Genomic DNA, 26,098 nt, shown 5'->3' with positions numbered 1-26,098 from the left:
GTAAATTCAGGGAGGCTATTGAGATTGAAAGAAGGCCAAACAATCTCAATAGAGATGACGGATGGAAGATCAGTAGATGTTAGATCCCCGCCCTTTCATCCTAGTCTTTCTCTTCCGCCCTTCCCCCCCTTGCCCTCCCCCTCTCCTTTTTCATCTTCTTTGCTCTCGTTATGGTTTCGCCTTCTTGTTTTCAAGCCTTTTCTGGTCTTCCTCCTCCTTTTTAGACGCTCTTTCTCTTTACTTCTTCGTGATAGATTTTTATGATTATGATCGTAACTGTTATATAAATATGATCGTTAATATTATTAATTTGATCGTAAATATTATTAATTAATTATTATTATTATTATTATCATTATTATCTTATTTTATTTTTATTTTTTATTTTATTTATTTTTATTTATTTTTGTTTTTATTTATTTATTTATTATTTTATTTTTTTTACTATTATTTATTTATTTATTTTTTCCACATTCTTAATTAGTTTTATTCAGTTTTATTTTTTTAGTTATTTTTCCATCTTATTTTAAGAGATTAGTAATATATAATACTATAACCATCATCTTAAATTAGCTTATTAATATATTTATGAAAATAAGTTCCTTTATCGAACTAATTTCCAATTAAAAAAATAAAAATAAAATAAATAAAAATAATAATAATAATAATAATAATAATAATAATAAAAATAAAAATAAATTTAGCTAACCAATAAGTAATCAACATATAAAATAATATTGTTTCTTTTTTTAAGTTTCTAGTAATTATAACTAACTAACCTACCTCTTATATATTTATATATATATATTGGTCTTTATTATAACTAATTCCCCTTAATTTATTTTAAATTATACCTTTCAACTAACTTTTATTTATATATTTAATATTAACTTTATATTGGCCTTTATCATAACTAATTCCCCTTAATTTATTTTTAAATCATACCTTTCAACTAACTTTTATTTATTTATTTAATATATTTAATATATATATATATATATATATATATATATATATATATATATATATATATATATATATATATATAAAAGTCAGGTCCTTAATCTAACTAATTCCCATACAAGTCACGGTTTTTTAAACTAATAGCGTAATCAACATCTATAATTATTTATTTCTTACATAATCTAACTAACTCCCTTTAAATTATCATTTTGACTTTTTGACTACAGTCCCTAAGTCAAAATTAGCTGTTGATCAAGATAGTCGTTGGAGGCTCTGCTCAGACTATTTAGCATGCAAGTTTCTTCAACTTGTCCTGACGATGAGGCACACTGGTTGGTTCCAAACGCGTCGACAAATGTCTCTCTTTATGTGATTTATGCCGAAGTTCTACTTATAAATATTATGGATCACAGAAGCCTCAATTCAACAATTATATTGATATATTATTATAATAATATAATGATAATATAATATTATTATAATATTATTATATATTTTAATCATATATTATTATTAATTATTATTATTATTATATAATAAATATATTTTATTATTATAATAATAATACAATATAATTGTTATTATTATTTTTATAATTTTATATTATTATTATAATAATATAATAATAATTATATTATTATATATTTTTTAATAATATAAGGATAATATATTATCCTTATAATCATAGCATTGAGAAAAGGATCAATGGGGGGTGGAAAGCTTATTTTGGTCCTGAAAATAATTGTAAAATAGCAAACCTCGTAATGTGGGATAAAAAGAAGTTCCTCTTTGAAACTTTAGTCACTCCTGTTATCTTATATGGCTCTGAGGTTTGGGGTTGCAGCATAGAATCATGGAGAGCCTAGCTATGCTTAGGTTTCTGTTGTACAAGCACAAGCTCAATAACATAGACGATCATAGACTTCCTAAGCTAGCTTTAAATTCCAGCCAAAACCACCTAAGGCTCAACCGAGGATGGCATAAAGACACAAGGGCCTGGTTAAACTATTGGGAGATCAATGAGAATGATGCTTTGCAAAACATAAATAACATTAAAGATATTGTTACTTCTAAGTTCAAAAAAAAAAATTTGTGTGAGAAAGATTTAGCGTCTAAAAGAAAATTAAGTTATTATAACAAGGTCATCAACCCCACCCTTGAAGATCAAAAGTATCTCTCTATTTTAACTAGCTCAAAGAAGAAAATTAATATAGCAAAGATTAGAACGAATTCTCATGAGCTCCATAGTGAAACAGGTCGTTGGGCAGTTCCTAAAACGCCATGGATGGAAAGGATCTGCCATATTTGTGAGAATAGGAGCATCGAGGATGAAAACTACTTCTTCTTAGAGTGCCTTGCATACAACCACATTAGATCTCAATTTCACAATCTTTGTTACAATACTGACCTTCCTAGCCTTTTACAATGTCAAAATTATAGTGAGCTCAGGAGGCTTCTCTCCAAGCTTTTTGAGCATAGGAATAAAATCTTAAATCAAAATAAATAATTTGTTTTTTTTGGGTCCGATAGATCATTGTTTGGTCTCAGCGGACGTTAACCATCATCATCATCATCATCATCATCATCATCATCATCATCATAATGTTATTATCATCTATTCTTATTATCAATTAATATTACTAATACTATGAGTTTATATTATTATTATAATATTAATATAATATTTATCTAATAATATATAAATAATCTCGTTGTTAATATTTATATAGTTATTAATAATCCTAAATAGTTGGTGTTAAAAAAATACCCATAATAATTATTAATGTGGTTGATATAAGCCTATCAGCATATATCAAGCACATTGGAAAATATGGTTGTATATATCTTTCATATATGCCTATCGGTGTTTATCAACGAGATTGGTAAATGTGATACCTATCAATCGTCAATGCCATCAAGCAAGTTTACACATCTCACGCAGAACGTGCGCAGATCTAAACCACGACACATTCCCGGCTCTATTTGGTTGCTAGATTGATCTAGTTTTTTTTGGTTCATAGGTATTTGCTACCGACATAGGTAGATTTTCACCACCCAATCACATAAGAATCAGCCGAACAACTACCCATCTAGACTTTACCACCTGACAAACTGAATAAATCCTACCAACCCCGAGAAATCAAACAACCCGAAGCTACCGAATAGATCACGAACATTAGATGCAATCCACATTCTGATCTCAATGTTGATTCACTAATTTCCTACCCCAACCTCATCAGTCAATTGCACCTATCGCATCAACAAAGGAGAAACAAATCTAATAAAAATAAAGAAGCAAATCCTGAATGCTATGCCGATACCGATCCCATCCACAAATCTCAATACTAGTCTCCCAAGCCTACCTAGCTTCATAAATGTCAATTAGTGCCAACAAGTCATGCCATCAAGCGAGTTGGAAGGGTAAGGGCAGAGGGAGCAAAGGCAGAACAAGTTGACCCAATCGATAAAGAAGTCGAATCACTATATCCTATAGACCCACCCATAGCCATAAAGCAATCTAAGCCAGAAATCTCGCCATCTCAGTAACCCACTAGCTTAAGCTAGGTGCCAGTAACATTGCTTCTACCAATCCCAATATCATAGGTTAACGATTACTTGCATGCAGGTGGGATAATTTATAATACGTGAGGTAGGTTATGATCATTGAGCATTTGACTAAGCAAACCATTAACACTCGGGTTGTTTTATAAATCCAACCAGACACATATAAGGGCATTGAACCTGATAACCCAGACGCATATTGGGTCGTTTTATATAGCCAACTAGATACACCTTGATACGGCATGGAGCATTTGACTAGAGAAACCAGACACAGTAATGGGCATTTGAATTTAGTTTTGGATTGGGGACGAAAAGCTTCACCTTTGCTTCTTCTTAAATCGTCTCTACCTCTCCTATCTCTCTTCCTGCTGGTGGTGTCCTCATCGTTGATGCTGCCTTCCCCCTTCCTTCTATTCTCTCCTACTATCAATGTGACTCACGATACTAGACGGATGGTTAGCAAGGCATTTAGCATGTGTATAAGGTATCTATGATCCCTTGTATCTATTGGTTATAATGTCGAGTAGTTATCCCTTTCCTCACTATTTAGTAAGCTATTAATAGCTGTTACTTTTGCACTTAATTAAGAAACTCTCTGCTCAGTAGCTCTTGCTTTTGTTTTTGTTCTGCTTGCTATCTTCCATTACTAGCATTACTAGATGGCTACCTATTCCTATCCATGGATCCCTAGGTAATATGGTTGAATGAGTGAAAGAAACACATAATATTATATATAATTGAGAGACAATAGCTTCCCTTTGTACGGTTCCTGATCGAGAGCTTATTGTTCGAAATCTAACACTAGTTGCAGATCATCCAAAGCAGAAGTAGGGGTAGGCGAGCTTTCTCGATAGCTTGAGCAATGGAAGTAGGGTTAACTAGTATCGGTTAATTAGTGGTAGGTTTTATTGCTTGGCAGGTTAGTTAGCTAGTGATGGCTCAGGTTTGGTAACAACATCTTAGCCCTATTAGATTGGGTCACAACTTATCAGCCCAACAGCTAGCGATAGAAGGAGTCGTCGGGTCATTTCTTCTTTCCATCATTCCTCTCCCTTAATTAAGAGTCTTGTCATGGCAATCCTCTTCCTTATGGTCTTTGGGCCTTGCAACACCTAAAAAACTCTGAAAATTTCTTTATTGTCCTTAATTCACGGAGCAAATTACCTCCTTCCAAAAATCTCAACAGATGTGGCCATGACATTTGCTCAGATGCAAGATGAAGCCATCCTCAAAGCACAAACCTTTGAGTTTATTTATGCCCAATATAGGTATGGGACGGGTAATGAAATGGTTTGGGCAAGACTCCCTCCATCATCCTAGGGTGAGGGGTAAAGTGAAGAGTAAGGTAGTTTGATCCCATTCTGATACTTGCTTCTAAGAGAATGTTTAATAGATGCCCCATACGTACCTACTAAGATTCATAAAGTTGGGGAGCACTCCATCCCTCCCATTTCCTAGTCTTTCAGCATTAAAGAAAGTCAAGGGTAAGGTTGTTTGATCTATCTAGTGCTTATAAGGTAAGGGATCATAGCAGTCATCCCTCCTCCTTCCTCTCCTCCTTAGGTTGTATGGGAACCACTTTAGTAAAGGTAAAGCAAGGGCAAAGGGATAATAGCAAGAGTGTCCTCCTAAGATATTTCTAAAAATAGTTAAGTGTGAATAATCTCTTGGCAATGTATGAAGCACGTCCGTCTCTATTATGGACAATAATCAAGTCATGCAGCAGCTAAACAATATAATCGGAAATTCTCAATATCTTCCTAAGGGTTCTTTCTAGCTTTAATGAATCCAATTCGGCCGAGAGTTCAAGATATCTAGCTAGGGAAACCGTGTCAACTAATGGACCATCCATCCCATCTGATGCTTCTAAGATAAGTCAGTAGCAATAGTCAGTACCCATTGCGTTGGATTAAATCCTTGAGTGGTCCAGGACTAACATGCCTAGCTTTGTTCTTGAAGTGGTTTCTGTTTGTTGAGTGATCTACCAGATAACCTTATGACTAGGTACCTTACCTATTTGACCTAACCTATTGACCTTATGTTGGTGGTCCGACTCATTCAATAAATAAGCCTACCATAGTATATAGCAGCTACGAGTATTATATATGTTATAGCCATATGTATCTTCTGGAATAATAATACTCGGTGGTTTAGAAATTGCCTCGGCTATAGTAAGTAGACACCATACTGAGCTATTTCTTTCATATCTATTAAGCTTTTTCATAGTGACCATTGAATCCACTCCAAGCAACTCTACAAAGTTTGTTCTGAAGGCTAAGAGATTTGTAGTTTTTGCTAACCACCTCGAGTTGGACCTTCTAGGGTTTGCTTTCCCCCTTAACCAACCAATTTCGGCAGATAGCAATCGGTCTTATAGATATAGATGAAATAGCTTACTAAGATATCATTGAAGCATGTCATCCATTATCTATAGTTTAGCAACGAGATGGATCAGATCTATCAGCCGTTCACCGCTTCAATTTTTCTAGCCATATATATACCCTATTCTAGATTTGAATATATATATTTTCACTGATGTACATCCTTTTTTCTTTTCTTTTCATTGAACCTTTATGGCCAAAGCACTACTTTATTAATAATTTTATTTATTTACTTTTTTCATTTTATATTTTTATATTTTATTAGCTATACAATTCTTAATATTAAAATCTCGTTGACTTACCCAAACAAAATGAAATATTTTCAATTCATATCAGTAATATCCAATTCATATTAGTAAAATCCACTCTACGTGCCCAAATAAAATGAAATACATCCATTTCATAACTTGGATAAAAATGATATTGAAAAAAATGATTGCCATATAAAATAAAATACATCCATTTCATAATGGAATTAAAATATATTTCAACAATTAATTTTATTTTTTAAATCAAATTTTATAATATCACTGAAATTTAAGATTCTGAAATACTAAAATCCAATAAAATTAATTAAAAATAATCTTAAAATACATCCATTCCATAATAAAATTAAAATATATTTCAAAAATTAATTTTATTTTTTAAATCAAATTTTATAATATCACTGAAATTAAAATATATTTTAAGAATCAATTTTATTTTTTAAATCAAATATTATAATATCACTGAAATTTAAAATTCTGAAATACTAAAATCCAATAGAATTGATTAAAAATGATATTAAAATACATGAAATTCAAATATATTTTAAGAATTAATTTTATTTTTTAAATCAAATTTTATAATATCCCTGAAATTTAAGATTCTGAAATACTAAAATCCAATAGAATTAACTAAGAAAGATATTAAAATACATCCATTTCATAATGGAATTCAATATATATTTTAAAAATATATATATTTTTTTAATCAAATTTTATAATATCCCTGAAATTTAATTCAATATATATTTTAAAAATATATATATTTTTTTAATCAAATTTTATAATATCCCTGAAATTTAAGATTCTGAAATACTAAAATCCAATAGAATTGATTAAGAATGATATTAAAAAAAATGAGTCAACGAGGTGTGAAGGCAATGTTTAGAATGCCATGCCAGTGGAGAAATGAATGCGGCCTGTTTCCAGTATGAAGCTTTTGTTTGTTTCTGTGAGTGACAAAGCACCACCATCATTGATAAGGATCGCAATAAGGTTTGAAGGGATTCAAGGGATCGCAATAACGTTTGCGAGTGTGATATTATTTGATTACGATGGGGTCATTTGGCTTTGCTTTGCCTCTCATGTTACTACTGCTCGTATCTCTGGTGGGCGCGGAGACTGTACCCTTACTGTCGTATCTGTGTAACGTGAATACATTCGATCCCACGGGTCCTTTTTTCAATAGTCTCAATAGCCTACTCTCCAAAATGGAAGAGCACACGCCCTCGAGCGGTGTCGGCTACAAGACGGTTGCAGGCAGCGAGGGCTCACCCGCTGCCTACGGGGAATCAGTCTGCGATGCGCCACTCTCTACGTCTAGTTGCACCAACTGCCTTACTTCCGTCGTCAGCCAAGTTTGGGCCATTTGCGGCCTTGCCATCGGTCTTCAGGGTAACTCCACTCAATGTTCCCTGCGCTACGAGCAGTACCAGTTTTAGTGAATCAAATGACCGACGAGTATCATCATCTAATATGGCTAAATAAAACACTAACATGTGTCTAAATAAAACCCCAAGGAATCACTCGATATTAATTCTTGTTTGATGATGTATCTATATTGTTATAGTCATGATTGTGTGGTGTGTTGTTTCAATGTAAATTTCAATTATAATGGAATAAGAGTATGAATGTCTGGTACATTTTAATGTAAATTCCAATTATAATGGAATAAGAGTTGAGTTATTAGGACTTTATAATGTGGTTTGTTTTAATAATTAGTTGTAGACTAATAAGAGTCATAGTTATTTAGGTTAGTGTGATTAATATTTGTATATTTTATATCATAGTTATTAAACTCGATTTGATAAAAAAGAAAACTTGTTTATTTAAAATTTAACATAGAAAAGAAATTGAGAATATACTTCTTAATATGATTAACAAATTATTTATTTTTTCTTTTCAAAATTTCAAAAAATTGAATTGAATAATTCTTATATTAAAATTAAAAAAAAAAAAAAAAATCTTTAGATTTTTTTCTTATACTTATTTCCAACATTTACTCTGCATGTCTATATAAGATGATCGAAAAATAATGAAGGACAAAAAGCATCAGATTTATTGGTATTACAAAGTGAGAAAAACTATAAATAAAATCTAATAACTTAAATAACAAAACTTGAAATATGAAGTTCAACATACAGAATAAGACACCCCATATTAAAAGTAAGTTTAAAGTGATCTCCACATTCCAAGAAATTTATACCTCAATCACTATTTCTATGGGATCCAATATATTTAACAATGTGTGTGTGCAGATTATCCTTTGTAATAAGCCCCTCATTGAATTCCACACAATTGATCATCTATTTTGGTGTAGATTTAATAGCTATAGTAATTGCTATCATTCAAAAGAATTAGGAAAATGAAATTATAAGTTTTCAAATTTTTATTTTTTAAAATATTAAACTTATACTTCTCTACAATATTTTGATAAAAAAATTATATTTTATAATAAGTAACTTATTATTAGTTAGCTACAAATTTTTAATATAGAATTTCTATAATTTGGGAGGATGAATGTTGGATCAAAAATCTGATGATGTGAATAATTTGGAATGTGTTAATAGAAACTTCTATTTTTTATTCCTATATTTTAATAATAAACTTCTCCAAAATTTTAATATAATATTTTCTTAAAAAACTACTACTTTTTATTCCTTTTAATATAAAACTCATAATCAACCAATCATTCCTCTCTTTTAATAAGGAACTTCTCCAAATTTTTAATATAAATTTGTTTTAAAAGAGCTACTGCTTTTCATTTTTTTAAATATAAAATTCATAGTTAATCAAAGAAACCATATAATATTAGGATCAAAGTATTTTTCCACGCATGAAATATTACCAAGTTTTCTAAAATTTTTCCTCAATACCAACGAATTTAGTAACTATGTTTTAAAATATTGCTATCTTGTTTGTCAACTTGTGCTACGCCCCATATCTATTTCTTCTTCATAAATAAACAAACTAATGAAATTATTACTTTTGTTGTCATGATATCAAAATAACTCTCTTTACATATCTTTTACTATTAATTTATAGATAAACTAATAACTAATTTATAATCATCATTATCTAACATGATCTATCATCTAATAGATATTTGTGCATTTCAAATATAAATATAACCTATCTAATAAAATATTGTTGTCTTATTTGTCAACTTGTGCTATGACCCCTGTCTATCTCTTCATAAATAGACAAACTAATGAGGTTACTGCTTTTGCTGTCATCATATCAAACTAGCTCTGGCCAAAACACTTACATATATTTTAGTATTAATTTTAGTAAATTTATTTCGAGCAAAGTAATCTTGAGTATGGTTATTTTTAGTTTTTTCTTTTTGAGCTTTTTATTTGTTATTCAGGTAGATCCTTGACATTGTAAAATTCTTCAAAATAGCTCGAATCAAAGAGCTTACATATATTTAGTTTTTGTTTTCTCGTTTTTTTTTACACGTTTTTTTTCCAATAGAAAAAAAACTATTTTGATTCATTAATAATAAAAAAGACATTCATTTTAGATTCCATACATTCTATTAATCTTTCCTATCTGTATTTTATCCTACCCTTTTCTGTGACAAGAGTATGAATATTGTTTCAAACACTTTCTCTGTATTCATAGATAACCTATGTTTCTGAAAATTCCTTCCATATTCTATCCGTTCCAGTTACAAAAAGAAAAGTTCTATCTGTTCTCAATATCAAAATGGAATTCTATTCCCGATCTTTATGTTCTCGCTTTTCAACATGAATTGAACCCTGCATTTACGGCATATAACCATCAAATACTTGGTATCAAAATGGAATTCTATTCCCGATCTTTACAACCTATAACCATCAAAAAAATTAATTGCCTTCCCTATATAGAATTGATGCACCCAACATTCCTAAGTCTTCCCTATATAGAATTGATGCACCCAACATTCATAAGTCTGTCCTGCACATAAGTCGCAAAATTATACTTACCGGCCTCCGAATCAATTCCCCTTTTAAAGAGTCTGATCAGTCTGTCCTTCTCTTTGTTGGTTATTCCCACGAATCCTTGACATTGTAAAATTCTTTAAAATTAAAACTATTTACAATCCTACTCAAAGTATCATGTGATGTACCATCAGTGGGTTGGCCGAGGGTAGTTGTAATATTAGCCATCGGTATTGGACAATATAATCTGAGTTCAATGTAGAATTTTGTCTATAAATGAATTTTCTGTTGGGCACCTTATGAAATGGCTATGCATGGTAGAATACTATGGTAACTGTTTGAATCTGAAGAATAAGTACCAGGATGAAGAAATGAGTATTACACCAATCATATCTTTTTCGTCAAATGATAGTTTAATCCCTCGAATAGTTGGACCTATGATTTCAATTCTCTTGTGTGGGCCGCTATCGAAAAATTACACATTCAAGTGAGATATTTCATTTGACATAACGACACTCTTTAACATATCAGAATCAATCATCTTCAAACCACTTTCCTCCCTCTATTTAGAAGCGAAATTTCAAGGATGCATATAATTCTATTGCATGGTAGAAATCATCTTCAAACCATCTTCGTCGGTCGATTTTGAAATGAAATTTCAAGGATGCATATAATTTTATGGAATGGTATCAGTTTATGCTAACCTTAGTTCTTAGTTCGGTGGAGTTCCACATTTTCTTTTTTGCCTCGATCAATTTTTCAATATTTAAAATAAAATATTTTTCCAATATTTGGATTAGGTTTTTTTTTATATATTAATGTGGATAACTCCATTACATATTTTATATCATAATTTATAGTTATGATTGTAATATTCATCAATGAGTTTTAGATATTTGCTTATTGGTTTTTTATTCTTAAACTAAACCATCTAAAAAATAGAATCCTTGAAAATAGCTCATAATCAAATAAATAACATATTCACCATTAGTTGTTTCCCACTATACTTTAAACAAGTAAAATGGATCAAGCAAGTAAAAAATGGATAGGAATAAGGTGTAAATAAATATGTATAGACTTACTATTGATTACTACCTACCAAAATTATTGTAAGTCCTTATGTGAGAGCAAACAAATAATTATCCACTTAAGATCTCTAATTATTAGTTCTTGCAACACTATATGAAAGCACATAATTTTGGAATGTTGTATTAATATGCCATGTTATTGGCCTATGATATTCTAACAAATACCATTTACAAGCTAAGAATTTTCTTTGTAAAGTTGTTGTAAATCTCCATAATTAGTAATGTTACACATTTTTAGAATGTATATGTGTTTTGATTAATAATAAGAACAAATTAAAATTAAGTTATAATTTAGTTAAATTTCGTATATATGTATATGTTGGAAATATGAAATGTAATATAGGACAAGTTTTTTGATATTTATGATGGTTTGGCTCCTACCAACATGTACCAATAATTTAATTGATTTAGTCGTGCTAGGTATTTTGAAATCACTAGGTGTAACAAACACATATTTTGTAATTAATTTGAAATGGTCACTTGCACATGGGTATTTTCAGGGCCCCAAGTTGGCGCACCAAGTCCAAAGAGCACCCATGACGAGCTCGAAAAACTGACTTAGAGGTGGGACGAGCACGCCCACGTGGAGGAGGGGTGCCCAGGTCCACATATGGGTAGTGTTCATGAATTGAGGGGTGCATGCCCTGGGCCCACCCACACGAGGCAGAGCGTTGGGCACTGTGCTAAATGAGAAATAGCAGGCACGTGACGATGGGCGTGCCCGCCTGACTACATGACATAACGGAGGGCACATGAGGGAGAGAGTGTACTTAGCATTATGATAGTCCAACTCAGTGGATCCATACCCGCTAGGACGCCCGAACCAAGGAGGGACACCCCGACAAGATGAGCAAGGAAAGGAAGTGTGATCGCCATGGCTGAGACATAGCGAGTGGGGGTGTGATGAGCGAGCGAGCGGGCGATGTGATATATAGTGTGCGACATGGAAACGACCAATGGTGATAGTGTGGGATGGATGACAAACAAAGTGCCTAGGCAAGGGCACACCCACCTAGTGGGGTGCCCACATGCCCACATGTAGGGCGGCCAAGGGGCGCACTCACACAAGGAGTGAAGTTAGCTCAAAATGTGAAAGGGAGTTGGCCCACTTAAGCTAAAAGGATAGAGTGACTATAAGTAGAGGAGAATGACACTTGGAGGAGGAAGAAAACAAGTTCACATAAGACAAATAGATCATAGATAAGATTCCAAAAAGGGTGAAGTCTGCGATATTACAAAAATGTAAATTGTGCAGTATCACAAAGTTGTAAGTCGCACATTGCGAATATGGAAACATGATGAAGGCACGTTCCGGAAAGAGGAGAGCTCGCCAAGCGAGATGGTTTCTGGGAAGGATCGAGGGTTGGTTTTCTAGACTTTTTTGGGGCGTAAATCTTTGGGTTTCTATTAGAGAAGGTACCAACCTTGGGTTGGGCATGCCCTAGTTGCAAAACTTGGCACTTTTGGCTAGTGCGTTGGGTTGGCCAACAACTGCCACTTCTTTGTAAATCTTGGGCAGTGCATGGGTTTGGCCATGGCTGATCCATTGTAATTATTTGGTAAATTATTTGAAGTTAATAAAAATAAGCAAAGGGGAAATGTGTTTTGGGAGCTACCCCCTCCCATTTCATGCTATTGTATATTGTTGGTTTTATGATAGCGCAGATTGTTAATGAAGTCTTATTCTGCTTCTTGTATTGAAGTTATAGTATCAGATAATTGTATAACCATTTAATGAAGTAATTAAATAAAGAAGATTGGAATTGGAAAATTGACTAAGTGTTGAATTATGCATACTCCGTGTTAGAGTAGTTGTATAATTGTGATGAAATATCATCGATGCCACGCATCGCCCACGATGATCTTAAGGCATAACAACAAGGGGCTGTGACATATGGTATCAAATCCTACTTTGCGAAAGTGGGCACTTGAAAAAAAGTTGAAGTAAATAATGGTGTGGTAACCACTATTGGAACGGCTAATGAACCAATCTTGTTGGAAGAATTGTGAGATGCTCAACAAGGGCTTGAACGAAGATTGATAGAGTTGCAAGAAGAGTTTTGTGTGAAAGAGAAGGCCCTTCATGCATTGGATAGAGAATGGATATCTGACCTGAATAGAAGTGAATTCTTGTGACTTGTGGAAAAGGTGGATAATTTATATGAAGGAATGAAGGAGTTGAAAAAAGAACATGGCATGCTTTGTAAGAAGATAGCTGAGGGTGAAGTGTTGGAAACTGTGAAAGGAACTCTTGGTTAAAATTTTGAAGAAGAGTTTTTGATCGAACAAGTCCTAGCTATTAACCATGTTCAGGAAGAAGTTGTGTCGCATGAAGAAGCAAGTATTGTATATGTGCCGACGAAAGAGGAGGAACTTCGTGCAATGGAGATTGCCTAGGTTGGACCAAATTTGTGCACAATGTAGCCATTGATGGAAGGAGGCACTCACTTGGAGAGATATCATAAATATGTAAGTATTGTAGTAACTTATGTTTCATTGAAAACTTTGGAAGATGGGTCATATGCAGAGATGAGCGAAGGAAACATGTATTTACCAGCACAATGTTAAACCTTTCCTTGGAAGGATGGGATGAGTCCTTGTGCAGTTGGGTAACAAGGGACTTTGTTTGTTGCAGGACTTGTCTAGGTAGTATTCGACCTTAGGGTAGAAGGTGCGAATGGTTGAGACAAGTGGAACATGATGAACTTATGCAATGAGTGAGTCATGCTTAGCCGAACAAAGATTTGGCTAAGTGCCTGACATGGCTCATGGAAAGATGGAAGAAAGGGCACATCGAATTGGAAGGTGATATAAAACATGTTTGGGTGGAATTCATCATTGGAGTGTTGTTTGGCCAAGGCGAACTCTTTGGTGAATGTTTAGTGGGGGAGAAAATAATGATGGAAGGAACTTTTGATAGCGATATGAGGGTAGGGCGACTAAGGGTGGCAACCTGACTGAAGGCAAGGATGTGATGGCTAAGGTCACATTGGTTTTGTTGAAACAGATGATTTGGGAAACTAAAGTCACGCGAATTGAGTAGAAGAGAAGGCCATGGAAGACTTCATGTAGGGGCATCAAACAAGTTTCTAACAAGGGATTTCACATATGGACATAAAAGAAAAGTGTCAAGCAAGGATTTCGTGCATAATGGACTTGTCGATGACACATGAAGATGATTTGTAGATGGACTGATGGGGACATTGGGAAAAATTGAAAAACAAGACGATGGTCATTTTGAATACACAATTGACCTATGAGTTCATTCATGCGATGGAGGAGGTAGAAAAAACTTGCGATGGGACTTTTGACAAAGATAAGTGTGCCTACCTGAAGTGTTGGATGGAAATGGTTCAATGAAGCGTATGATGACTTGAGAGAAGTTGCAGCCAATGAAGAATTCATATGATGGTGGTATTGGAGTATCTGGTTCATTGAGGTGCTAAGGTTAGTATGGAACTTGACATTATGCAGTATGGGATGCACACCTTGGGCATAGTATGGGATGTGCTCATGGGAGTGACTCGAGAAGAAATACGGCTTGGAGTTGGATGGTGGTTGCAGTGACGAAGGTGCCTTAGTCGGAGCACTTGGGAATGGGTTGAGTCTAATGGGACTTATCCATTTTGATGGACATGTATGCTATTGGTATATGACCATGGGTAGCATATGGACGAGACGATGAGGTAAGCACAAACTTTTTCCTTTGAAATCATTGATGAGAAACATATCATAGATGAGATTAAGTTTTCTTCATGGACCTGGATATGGCACGATGAACATTGGTTGGGGGTCTAATATGTAAATATCAGAATAGTTATTGATGAAAGATAAAGATGTGACAAAGTGCTGAAGAAGTGATCGACAAAGGCATGAGGAGGTGCATTCTCATGGATTAGAACGTGATGGTTGGACTAATCACCCAACTCATTCGATACATGGGAGACGTTAATGCATTGAGATGTGTTTGAGTTACATTAGAGTATCGCACCAATAGTTCACATTGTGATGATATGTGGTGTATTGGCATGATATGAGTTGTGACCAAACCATGCAGCCGAGTTGGAGGGAGTAGCCTTCCGTGAGTTGGGGCAATGTGGAGGATTGTGACGAGTTATGGATGATGACCATGATATTGAGGAGTCTTACCAACATATCATAATGGGCCTTAATGAAGGTTCGTGTGATGAAGGAAATGAGTTCATGTAGTAGGTATGATTGACATTGGAGCTAGTGGCACTTTGTGACAAATGGAATTGGCGATGGAGTTTCTAAGTGGAGTTGTTGTCGAGGCCGACAACCATTCTAAATTGGGGGAGGATGTTAGGGCCCTGAGTTGGCACCAAGAAAAATAGACACCCATGATAAGACATGCTCACTTGGTGGTGAAAAACTGACTTGGAGGTGCGACAAGCACGTCTATGCGATGAGCGGGCCCACATGGAGGAGGAGAGCCTAGGTCCATATACGGTTAGTGTGCATGAATTGAGGGGCGCATGCCCTAGGCATGCCCGCATGAGACGGGGCACCAAGCAAGACATAGGGGGCACATCATGATGGGCATGCATGCCCAACGACATGACATAGCAGAGGGTGCGTGAGGGAGAGCACATACTTAGCATAACAAAAACATAACTCTATGGACCTGTGCCCACGAGCACACTCACAATAAGGAGGGGTACCCGGGTTGCATGACGGGAAAGGCATAGCGATAAAGGTAAGGAAGTTCGATCATGATAGGTGAGACATACCGAGTGGGCAATGCAATGTGCAGTGTATGACACAACATCGACCAACAATGGTAGTGTGGGTAGCATGATAGGCGGAGTGCCCAACGAAGGGGTGTCCACATGCTCACAAGTAGGTCGACCTAGGGGCACACCCAACCATGAAGGGGGAACCACACAAGGAGTGGGGCGAGCTCAAAATGTGAAGGGTCATCAATCGACTTAAACCAAAAGGCTAGGGTGATTGTAAGTAGAGGAGCTTGACACTTAGAGGAGGTAACAAGCAAGTTCACAGAAGATAAAGAGATCTGAAAGTAGATCATGAAAAAGGAAAAGTTCGTGACATCACAAAAATGTAAGTTGTGTGATATCACAAAGATTCAGGGCGAACATTGCAAAATTTGGAAATGTAGCTAAGGCATGTCGCATAAGGAGGAGAGCTTGCCTAAGTGAGCTGGTATTTGGGCAGGGCCGAGAGTTGATTTTCTAGACTATTTTGGGGCGCAGATCTTGGGGTTTTGTACTAGGCAAGGTGTCAACCTTGGGTTGAGCACCCCCTAGTTGCAAAACTTGGCACTTTCAGCTAGTGCATTAGGTTTGGGCCAATGACAACCACTTCTTTGTAAAGCTTGGGAAGCACATGGGTTTGGCCATGGTTGACCCATTGTAATTCTATTGTAAATTATTTGAAGTTAATAAAAAGAAGAAAAGGGGAAAAGTGTTTTGGGAGTTGTCCCCTCCCATCACATACTCTTGTACATTATTGATTTTATGATATTGCAGATTGTTAATGAAGTTTTATTCCACTTCTTGTATTGAAGTTATTCTATCGCATAATTGTATAAGTGTTGAATGGAGTAATTGAATAAAGAAGATTGGAATTGGAAAATTGACTAAGTGTTGAAGTAGGCGTAGTCTAGGTTACAGTAGTTCTATAACTACGATGAAATATCATTGGTGTCACATGTCACCCACGATGATCTTAAGGCATCAAAATGTGGGGTCATGACATGTATGAACCTGTAACTTCTCATAAACTTGAATTGGTCACTTCGAAAATTTGACTGAGAAATAAGTCTTTTTTATAAAAAAATTTAATGGTTTCCCAAACAAGATGAGATACATATATTTCATATTATAAAATTCAATCTAGTTGAAGAAGGATAATATTAAAGGAAATGCTTACCAATACAAAATTAAATACATCCATTTCATAGTACAATTGAAATATTTTTTAACAATTAATTTTATTGTTTAAATGAAATTTTGAAATATTTCTACAACTTAGAATTCTATTACATTTAACAATACTAAAATATTGAACTCCAATTTAGTTGATTGAATAAGAATGATATTAAAGAACTTAGTTTTTTTTTAAATTCCCATACAACATGAAATACATCTACTTCATAATACTAAAATATCATCCCTTTGGATAAGGATGAGATTAAAGAAATGAGATTAAAAGAGAGAATGTAAGGTAATTTTGAAAATGTTTTGATTCATGGGCATGAAGGAATGGATGTTAAATGAAGCTTTTCATGTTTGTTTATGTGAGTGACAAAGAATTAGAAGACACCATCACCATCCTTGATATCAATGAAGTTATCTTATCCACACAACCATGATGTCATGGAGGCTATCCTACCCATACAAATAAGAATGGCAAGAAACCATCATCATCCTTGATATCAATGAAGTTATCTTATCCACACAACCATGATGTCATGGTGGCTATCCTATGCATACAAACATGTCATGCCAAGGATATAATGTTGGGGTATTTATTTATTTACTCTTCACAAGCATGTCCAACAAGGGTTATAAAGCTGGGTGTTTATCTATTTATGTTTTATATTGTTGATATTTTTTTCTTGTTATTAATATATTTTTAAATATATCTCTTCATTAGACTCAAAATTTTCTTCTCTTTTTCATATGTATTTGATATTGTTATTCCTCTTTCTATGTATCTAGTTGATATTAATATTTTTACTAAGAGAGGTGCTATACAACTCAGTTTGGGGGACATGTTGCAGTGGTGTAAATGTTTGTAAACATTTAACATAAATTTAAAAAAAACTAGCTATTAATATAATGTTTTCGCTAAAAAAACATAATTATGAATAAATATAAAAAACGGTAGTATAAATTGTTAGAAATACTAAGGGTCAGGGTGAACAAATATTCAGTTCAATAATTAATTAGCCACTTAATATTTTTCTTTGATTCGAAGCACAACAGAACACATAAATAAGAAATAATTTTATGTAAATTAGCCATTGTTGGTCACCGACTGAGAAATGGTCATTTATATGCCAATTTTAGTAATATTTTTAGTAACTAATTAGCCATTTTTTACTAGTGTGTTAATTTCCCAACAACTTCTCCCTCAATCAAGACAACATCTCCAAATTCAACAAGGGTCAAAGCAAAACTAATATAGTATGTTTGCCTTCGTGCAACATGGATTTGAAATTTTCAGCCTCCTCCAATTTGGGCGTGCAATTTTCAGCCTACAGAAACCATGATCCTTGCACGTGTGAGATAAAATATCCTAATTTTTTTTTTCCTTGTTCTTCTAGACTTCCTCTTGCTTCCTTGATCTTCGCTCTATATTCCTTGATCTTCCCTACTGTAGATAAAACTTCTTACCTTAAGAGATAGAATTGGTGATAAGAGAGGTCAAAATTTCTTCTATTTGTAGGATTTCCATGACATTGAATAACTTTCTTTGGGTTGACTTCTAGCTGGAAGGGTCAACTTGTTCTATGAGGCTTGAAGGATTTTATGGACTCATAATTAATATATTTTACATGTTACAACATGCCCACTAGAATGATAAGGACTCCCTCTTCAATAGTGATCAGGAGGAGACTTCACTGTCCACTAGAACTGTACAATGTGTAATGGAGGGAGGAAAAGGTTAGCTTTGGGCTTAATGAGCAGGTGTGAGAAATAATTACTTGATAGACTATGCTTCAGGATTGCAAAATGTGCTTGTGAAAATGGTTGTCCCCAGCATGGTGTAGCACACATTTGTAAGAGGTAAAGGATGCATCCTTGCTAGATAATAATGCAAAATGCACTCATCTAGTAACTGAGAGTTTAGTTATCCAAAGTGTGAAGAAAATGGAAAGCCCAAAAATAGCTAAGTGTTGGATCAATGGAACAAGAGAGAGCATATGATAAAATTAAGTTCCAAAATAGATTCACATGCATGTATACCATCAAACACATGCTAAGAGAATGCAAAATAGTCAAGATCCACATGCATACCTTGAACCAACAACAAAGTGACACTTATTTGTAAGTGTGATAGTTGAAAGGTAGCTTTGCGACACTTAGAATGCAAGTTATGACACAAGTGTTGACTGCAACCATAAAGTGTGCTAAGTCATGAGAGAGTCTCTAACACATATTCCTATGATATATAAGATCATTTAATGCATAAGAGTGTGCTATAACTACCTATAGTGGTGCACCAAAGTGCGACACATGAAAGAGTGAAAACAATCAAAAGTGACACCTATGACAGTAAGAATAAGTGAAAAAACACTTGCAAAAGCTAAATAAAGTGAAAGAAACACATGTGAATGCTAAAGAAATAACAAGTGACACTTGTGAAAGAAAAAGAAAGCAAAAATAATAGTTTTGAAAATGACAATGACACTTATGAAGGAGAAACCACACAAAAGCGACAGTTGAGAAAACTAAATATAATGATGTTACATTTGCAATTAAGAGTAAGGGATATTGTCACTTTCCTTATCAACTGTGCAAGTACTATTATAAGGGACTGTGCAATGTTTAGGAGTTGCATAATGCCTACCTTTAAGGATTGAACAAAACTATTTCTATAGACTGCACAAGAATTTCTCTCAAGGGCTAAATGCTTATCTTCTCAGGGAGGACTACTCAACTTTCTAGGAAGAGGTGCACTTGTGAATGCATAAAAATGCTAAGAATGTTTAAACAAGTGGCTTCAATGGTTAGAATATTTCAAGAAAACTCAATGACTTAGAAAAGCATTAGTCAATCACGAAAGTGACCATAAACAACTTGAAATGACAAATCTTAAGATCACAAGGAAGTTCCAAAATTCAGGATGTAGGCAAAATTTTGAAGGGTGGTTGTTGTAGTGACAATGCTAGGTTAAGTAAGAAAACTATATGTTTCTTTCAGCTACTCTACACTTCCTTGATTGTTTCGTTTTGTACAATTCCTGTATGTATTAATGTCTGCTATGGGAGAATCTTCTATATGTTTTCTATTCTCATTGGATTATTAAGTATTTAGATTGAATATCTTTAAACTATCTAACTTCTCATGTATTCTTCTGTCAAATCCTTTAAAAGTTTGTATGTTGTTAATGGGAATCAACACTTTAATTAATATTTAAAATACTAAGGCCTATTTACTTAAACAAGATTTTTATCATTAAACACACGATATTTAAAGAATTTCCTCTACATAGATGCTTTGTGTTAGTAGAATAATCACCCAGGTGGATGCAACGGTCGTTAAAACCCAAGTGAAGGGGGAAAAATGTACACCACCAAATGGAGTAGTCCACACGAATGTGATGGTCGTTATAACCAAAGAAAAACGATGGTCTGTCAAATATCCCGCAAAGTAGTCCACAAGGATGTGACAACAATGATAGCTAATACATAGAGGTGGTCTATCTAGTATCCCGCAGAGTAGTCCACAGGGATGAGACAACAGTGATAAGCAATACAACACATCTTCAACAATTTAAGTACTAAAACAGTCAAAGTAGTTCAACTATATTAGTACAGGTTAAGCAGACATGCATTAGAAATGTTTAAAGAGTAGTCTTACAAACATCTACAAAACATGTGTGAAAATATGCTGGCCTTAAGAGGATTCTGAATTAAGAAAAAGTCCCAAGATACATTTGTACACCATACATCATTAGTCCCAGTAGTGGGACGTTGGAGCCACTCGTTACTCCTCAAAGAATTGAATGAAAACTCTCTATGCTATGTGGGAGGAGCCAAGGTGTAAATTCCTTGCTCATACAATGGGAGGTGTATATATATAGCCAAGGGTGATGCTTGATCCTTGTGACTCTTGGACTACCCTCATGATCATTCAACTTCCCATGATTTTCAACTGACATGAATCTTCGACTTCTAGTGTATGTCCATTGGACTTCACTTTAAATTATATTTAGTTACAATGGATATGGCCCATAGTGTGATGTGGCCAAGACAACTCATGACATAACTCAACATGACACTAGTGATATGTACTGGCTGACTTTGGTATTCATGTTAAGCTGCTACACTACTGAGTGATGGTTGTACTTTTGGTGTGCTTTATATTTTCCTCTGCATGGCTTAATGTTGCAGGGTCATTGATGCTCTTGGTCTTGCATGATGGTTCAATGCATATGTTCCTTTTGCTTGTTTCTTGTTGTGCTTAGTACATTTGTATAGCTGCAAGAATGTCTTATACCATGTGTGCTCCTTCTTCATCTCATTCGTCATCTAGTCATGATCTATTAATGTACCTATTCTTGCAATTCATTCATGACAGGATGACCTCAAATCCAAAACCTCCTAGTCTAGCATGATGCATTGTTTTCGTGTTCTGGGCCTGGGATAAATGACAGGCTGGGAAGAGGGCCGAGCAACTGCGAAATGAATAATTCCATGTGATATGGAGGGAGGGAAAGTCATTGAGATAATCTAGAGTAAAGCTTAGGCTGGGATGAGGAACTCTTGGAGCAAAACCTTCACTTTCAGGAAAATTGCGCAGTGACCACTCGGAGGAAAAATTGCACAATGAAGGACATCAATGGTTGATCCAAGGTACGACCCTGAGGGGCACTTCTACATAGCTCCTGGAGGGAAGACAATCTATGGCTGCAGGGGACATACTGGACAATTTTGCATAGTTTTCAAGAGCAGCGCATGACAGGAAATAGGGGACCAGCTGGGCATGTCTGTGTAGTTTCTGAGAGCAGTGCATGACAAGGTAGCAGAGGACCATCTACATAGTTTTTGAGGGTAGTGCAGGAAAAGGCAACAAAGGACTAGTTTGGCATGTCTACGTAGTTTCTAATAGCATTGCAGGATAAGGTAGCAAAGGACCATCTCAGAATGTGTGCGTAGTTTATGAGAGAAGTGCAGGACAAGGCAACAGAGGAACAAATGGACATGTCTATGCAATTTTGGAGAATAGTGCAGACCAAGGTCTAAGTGTAGTGCACGTTTCCTCTAGAAAAGAAGGAGGCTTGATGATTGTGCTTGAGAAATGCGCAGTTCAATTTGGACATGGAGGTAGTGTTCTCCATAGTTCTGGGAGGTATACAATATGCTCACCTTCGGGATTACGCAGTGTAACTGAATTGGAGGACAGTCTCAAGCATTGTGTAGTTTTGGGCAGTAGATCAAGGTCGCTAAGGGATGAGACTGAACAATGCAATTTAGTCGGGGTCCAGTGGAAGAGGGTTATCTCATAAGTAGATTTTCTGGAAAGTGACTAAGTGTGGGAGGCAGGTGAACTTGTGCAGACTTGACATTGTGATCACACACTTAGCATACTTTGACAACATGATGACACTAACCACTGAGATAACATAACATATCATGACCCTCTGTGAGACTGTCTAGAGGTGAAAGCGACTAGTGCGACACTTGGGATAGACCTTCGAATGACCGTGACAACACTTGCACGACATTGCTTACAACTTTGTGTGTGTGTACAACGAATGTTCTCATAGTGGAGAGAAACCAAACCTTCAAAATCACTAGAGAAAAATTGCAAGGATGACAAAGAAATCAATATACTAGAAGACGACTACTGGTCAAACAAGAAAAATGGTGAAAAGTCTTCACAAGAGCTCATGGGGTGAGCTTGAGTGCTTTCAACCATCAAAGGAAAAAAAATAAGGAAGGCTCTAAACTTTTGATGCAAGCCAAAATTTTGGAGTGTGTTGTAGCCGCTACAGTAGATCCTAAAGGAAATATTAGTCAGTAAAATCTGTGTCTGCTAATGTAGCAATTCATCATATTTGTGAATGTTCAAGTTGGAACAAATGTGCACTTCGTGGAAAAAGAAATTACACTCTTGGCAATGAAATTTGAAATGGAATATGATTAGAAAATATCTAGCCTTAGGATGTAACCTTGAATCATGTCTGACAAATATCCTACATAACTATGTTTCTGACTTATACAAAACTTTGACATAAGGAAAGTCGAAGCAAAACTTACAATGTTATATGAAATATGAAGTATAAATATTTAATCTCAAAGTAAAGATATAACAATGTAAATGCATGTAAAGTCATTAAATAAACAATATACAATTTGAATCAATCATATTGGCTAAGAAATGAAGCTTGGGCCCGCATTTTATTAAAGTAAGGCAATTTTAGCTTGTTTCACAAAAATGCATGCCTAACCTTCATTTCAAGGCCAAATTGAATCATTCAACTTGTACTATTTTTTTTACTCATAAGTAACATCAATGTAACTAAATTTTTCTAATATAGTGACATGAAGGTAAAAGTAAATGTAAATGGATGTGTTGCAATAATCGGAGTTCATGATGTCACCCAAGGGTGTGAAAAATTTGTGAACATAGGAAATTTCTTGCAAAAAAAAATAAGTTTGTAAAATTAATAATTAAATAGTATACAATTTAAATCAATGAAATTGGCCAAGAAATTAAGCCTAGGTGTGCATTTTAGTGAATTAAGGCAATTTTGGCCTACTTCACAAAAATGCATGCCCAACCTTGATTTCAAGGCCAAATTTAATGATTCGGCATGGAGAGTATTTTTTTCTCATAAGTAACATTAATACAATTAATTTTTTCTAATTTAGTGATCTCAAGATCGAAGTTAATATAAATGAAAGCCAAGAGTGTCAATAATTTGAGAACACAATAAACTTAAAGGAAGCAAATTAGTGTGTAAAATTAGTAATTAAATAGTATACATCATTAAACAATGAGATTTGCTAAGAAGTGAAGCTTGGGCATGCATTTTACTGAATCAAGGAAATTTTATCTTGCCTCACAAAAATGCACAAAAATGAATGCCCAACTTTCATTTCATGGCCAAATTTAATTATTCAACTTGGAGAGTATTTTTTTACTCATAAGTAACAAATATACAATTAAATTTTTCTAATTTAGTGATATGAAGGCCAAAGTTAATGTGAATGAAAGTTTTACAGCAATAGTAGCTCATGATGTTGCCCCAAAATTGTTAATAGTCTGTGAACAACAAAAACTTACATGAAGCAAATTAGAGTGTAAAATTAGTAATTATATAGTATACAATTTGAATCAATTAGATAGGCCAAGAAATGAAGCATGGGCATGCAATTTAGTGAAACAAGGCAATTTTGGTTAGCTTCCCAAAAATGCATGTGTAAGGTTTATTTCAAGGCGAAATTGAATGCTTTAACTTGGAGAGTAATTTTTTACTAATAAGTTAGAATGTTAATACAATGAAATTTTTCTAATTTAGTGATATGAAGGTCACTTTAATGTAAATTAAAGTGCTGCAACAATTGCAATTCATGGGGTCACGGCAAGAGTATTTGAAATTTGTATTTCGCTTCCTAAAACATCACATCCAACCGCTTCATAAAACATCACATCCAATCCATAGTGCACATGATATTGCTCTGAACATATTTGGGATATGATCTATAAAGGTTTGGGTTTATTGCATAAAAGCAATCCATGCTCCCTACATGTGGTATATCAAAGATTTTGTTTGAATGCCGTTGATAAAACTTTGTGACCTAGAAGATTTAAGCGTACATTTGCAAAACCCAGTTCATATAGTATTATTTAAAACATGAATCCTTCCAATTGGTGTAAGTAACTTACGGTTTATGCACAACAACTCCCAACATTAATGATATATGTTATATAACCTCGGCGTATGGGGTAATATGCTCCACATCATATTCATGTTTCCAAGTAACATGCTCACATAGCTGATACATAAAATCTTAACCAAAAACAAATTCTGACACGGTGTTATATATATATATACCACTTAGGCATGGCATGTGATAGTACTAAGGTTTAAAAATTAAAAAGTGCATAGAGTTAATACTTGAAATCCATCCAAAAAACGAGCCAATTTCTGGGCCATTTGGTGTAGGAAGGAGGTGCGAAACTCATTTGGAGTTGCACAACAGTAAACAAGAAGCTATAAAGAAAAAGAAAAAGAATGTGCATGTGAACTATATGTGGAAGCTAGGATCCCCATTTCGATTCTGAATGCTGATAATTTCCCTTCATATACAAATATTTTCCTACACATTTCTCATTTCTTTCTAAGTATATTAGTTTACTCTTAGATTTTATTCTTCAAACTATGGATCCCCATTTCGATTCTGAATGCTGATAATTTGCGTTCATATACAAATATTTTCTTTCATGCTTCTTGCTGAGTATATTAGTTTACTCTTAGATATTATTCTTTCTACAGAGATACCATGACTTCATTTTGATTAATGATGGCATAAAGAACGTTGTTGTCAAAAGGTTTGCACTACAGTGACCTTATTATAATCATGATTAATACATACATGCTCTTTCAAATCTACTCTTTCCCAGTCTAAGTAATAAGAGAGCCATGTCATATAGTCTTTGGCTCACAACTTTAGAAATTATTTCCTCCTCACACACACCCCATCCCCATCGCTTTCTTATTTTATCAGGTAAAGAAACATTTATATTCACACTCACCATTGAATTGCATTATAGTCCCAGACATACCAGAATAATCCTTTTCATAACTGTGATAGCCAATAGCAACCAATATATCATCGCTACAAAACATTCATCGATAAACAGGATCATAGCTACATTGGAAAAAATTGAATTTTTTTCAGAGGGAATTTGACTAGGTTGACTTAAAAGAATTTTTCATCACCTCATCTTTGTATTGCATGTCTGTGTCAGTCGACATACATGACAATATTTTACGGTTCGTATGGCTCTACTCAAGCCCTAACTGTAATTCTTATTTGTTTTTCATCTTTGTATTGCATACCTCTGTCAGTCGACATACATGACAATATTTTATGGTTCATATGGCTCTACTCAAGCCCTAACTGTAATTTTTATTTATTTTTAATCTTAGTGCAATATCATCACTTTCTATCACCATAATAGGTTCCAACC

At 34.4% G+C, this 26,098-nt stretch overlaps 1 pseudogene; it reads left to right on the top strand.

Annotated features, from left to right (window-relative positions):
- The first annotated feature begins 7,224 nt into the window (after positions 1 to 7,224).
- On the top strand, positions 7,225 to 7,611 carry LOC149170514 (antifungal protein ginkbilobin-like protein 1 pseudogene; annotated as a pseudogene).
- The last annotated feature ends 18,487 nt before the right edge of the window (positions 7,612 to 26,098 follow it).

This window comes from Pinus tabuliformis, chromosome 4_2 (assembly GCF_031772625.1).
Source record: "Pinus tabuliformis cultivar Carrire ecotype Pingquan chromosome 4_2, CPIR1, whole genome shotgun sequence".
Classification (NCBI taxonomy): domain Eukaryota; kingdom Viridiplantae; phylum Streptophyta; class Pinopsida; order Pinales; family Pinaceae; genus Pinus; species Pinus tabuliformis.
Note: the sequence above shows the minus strand (reverse complement) of the source record. Positions and strands in the feature narration are given on the sequence as shown.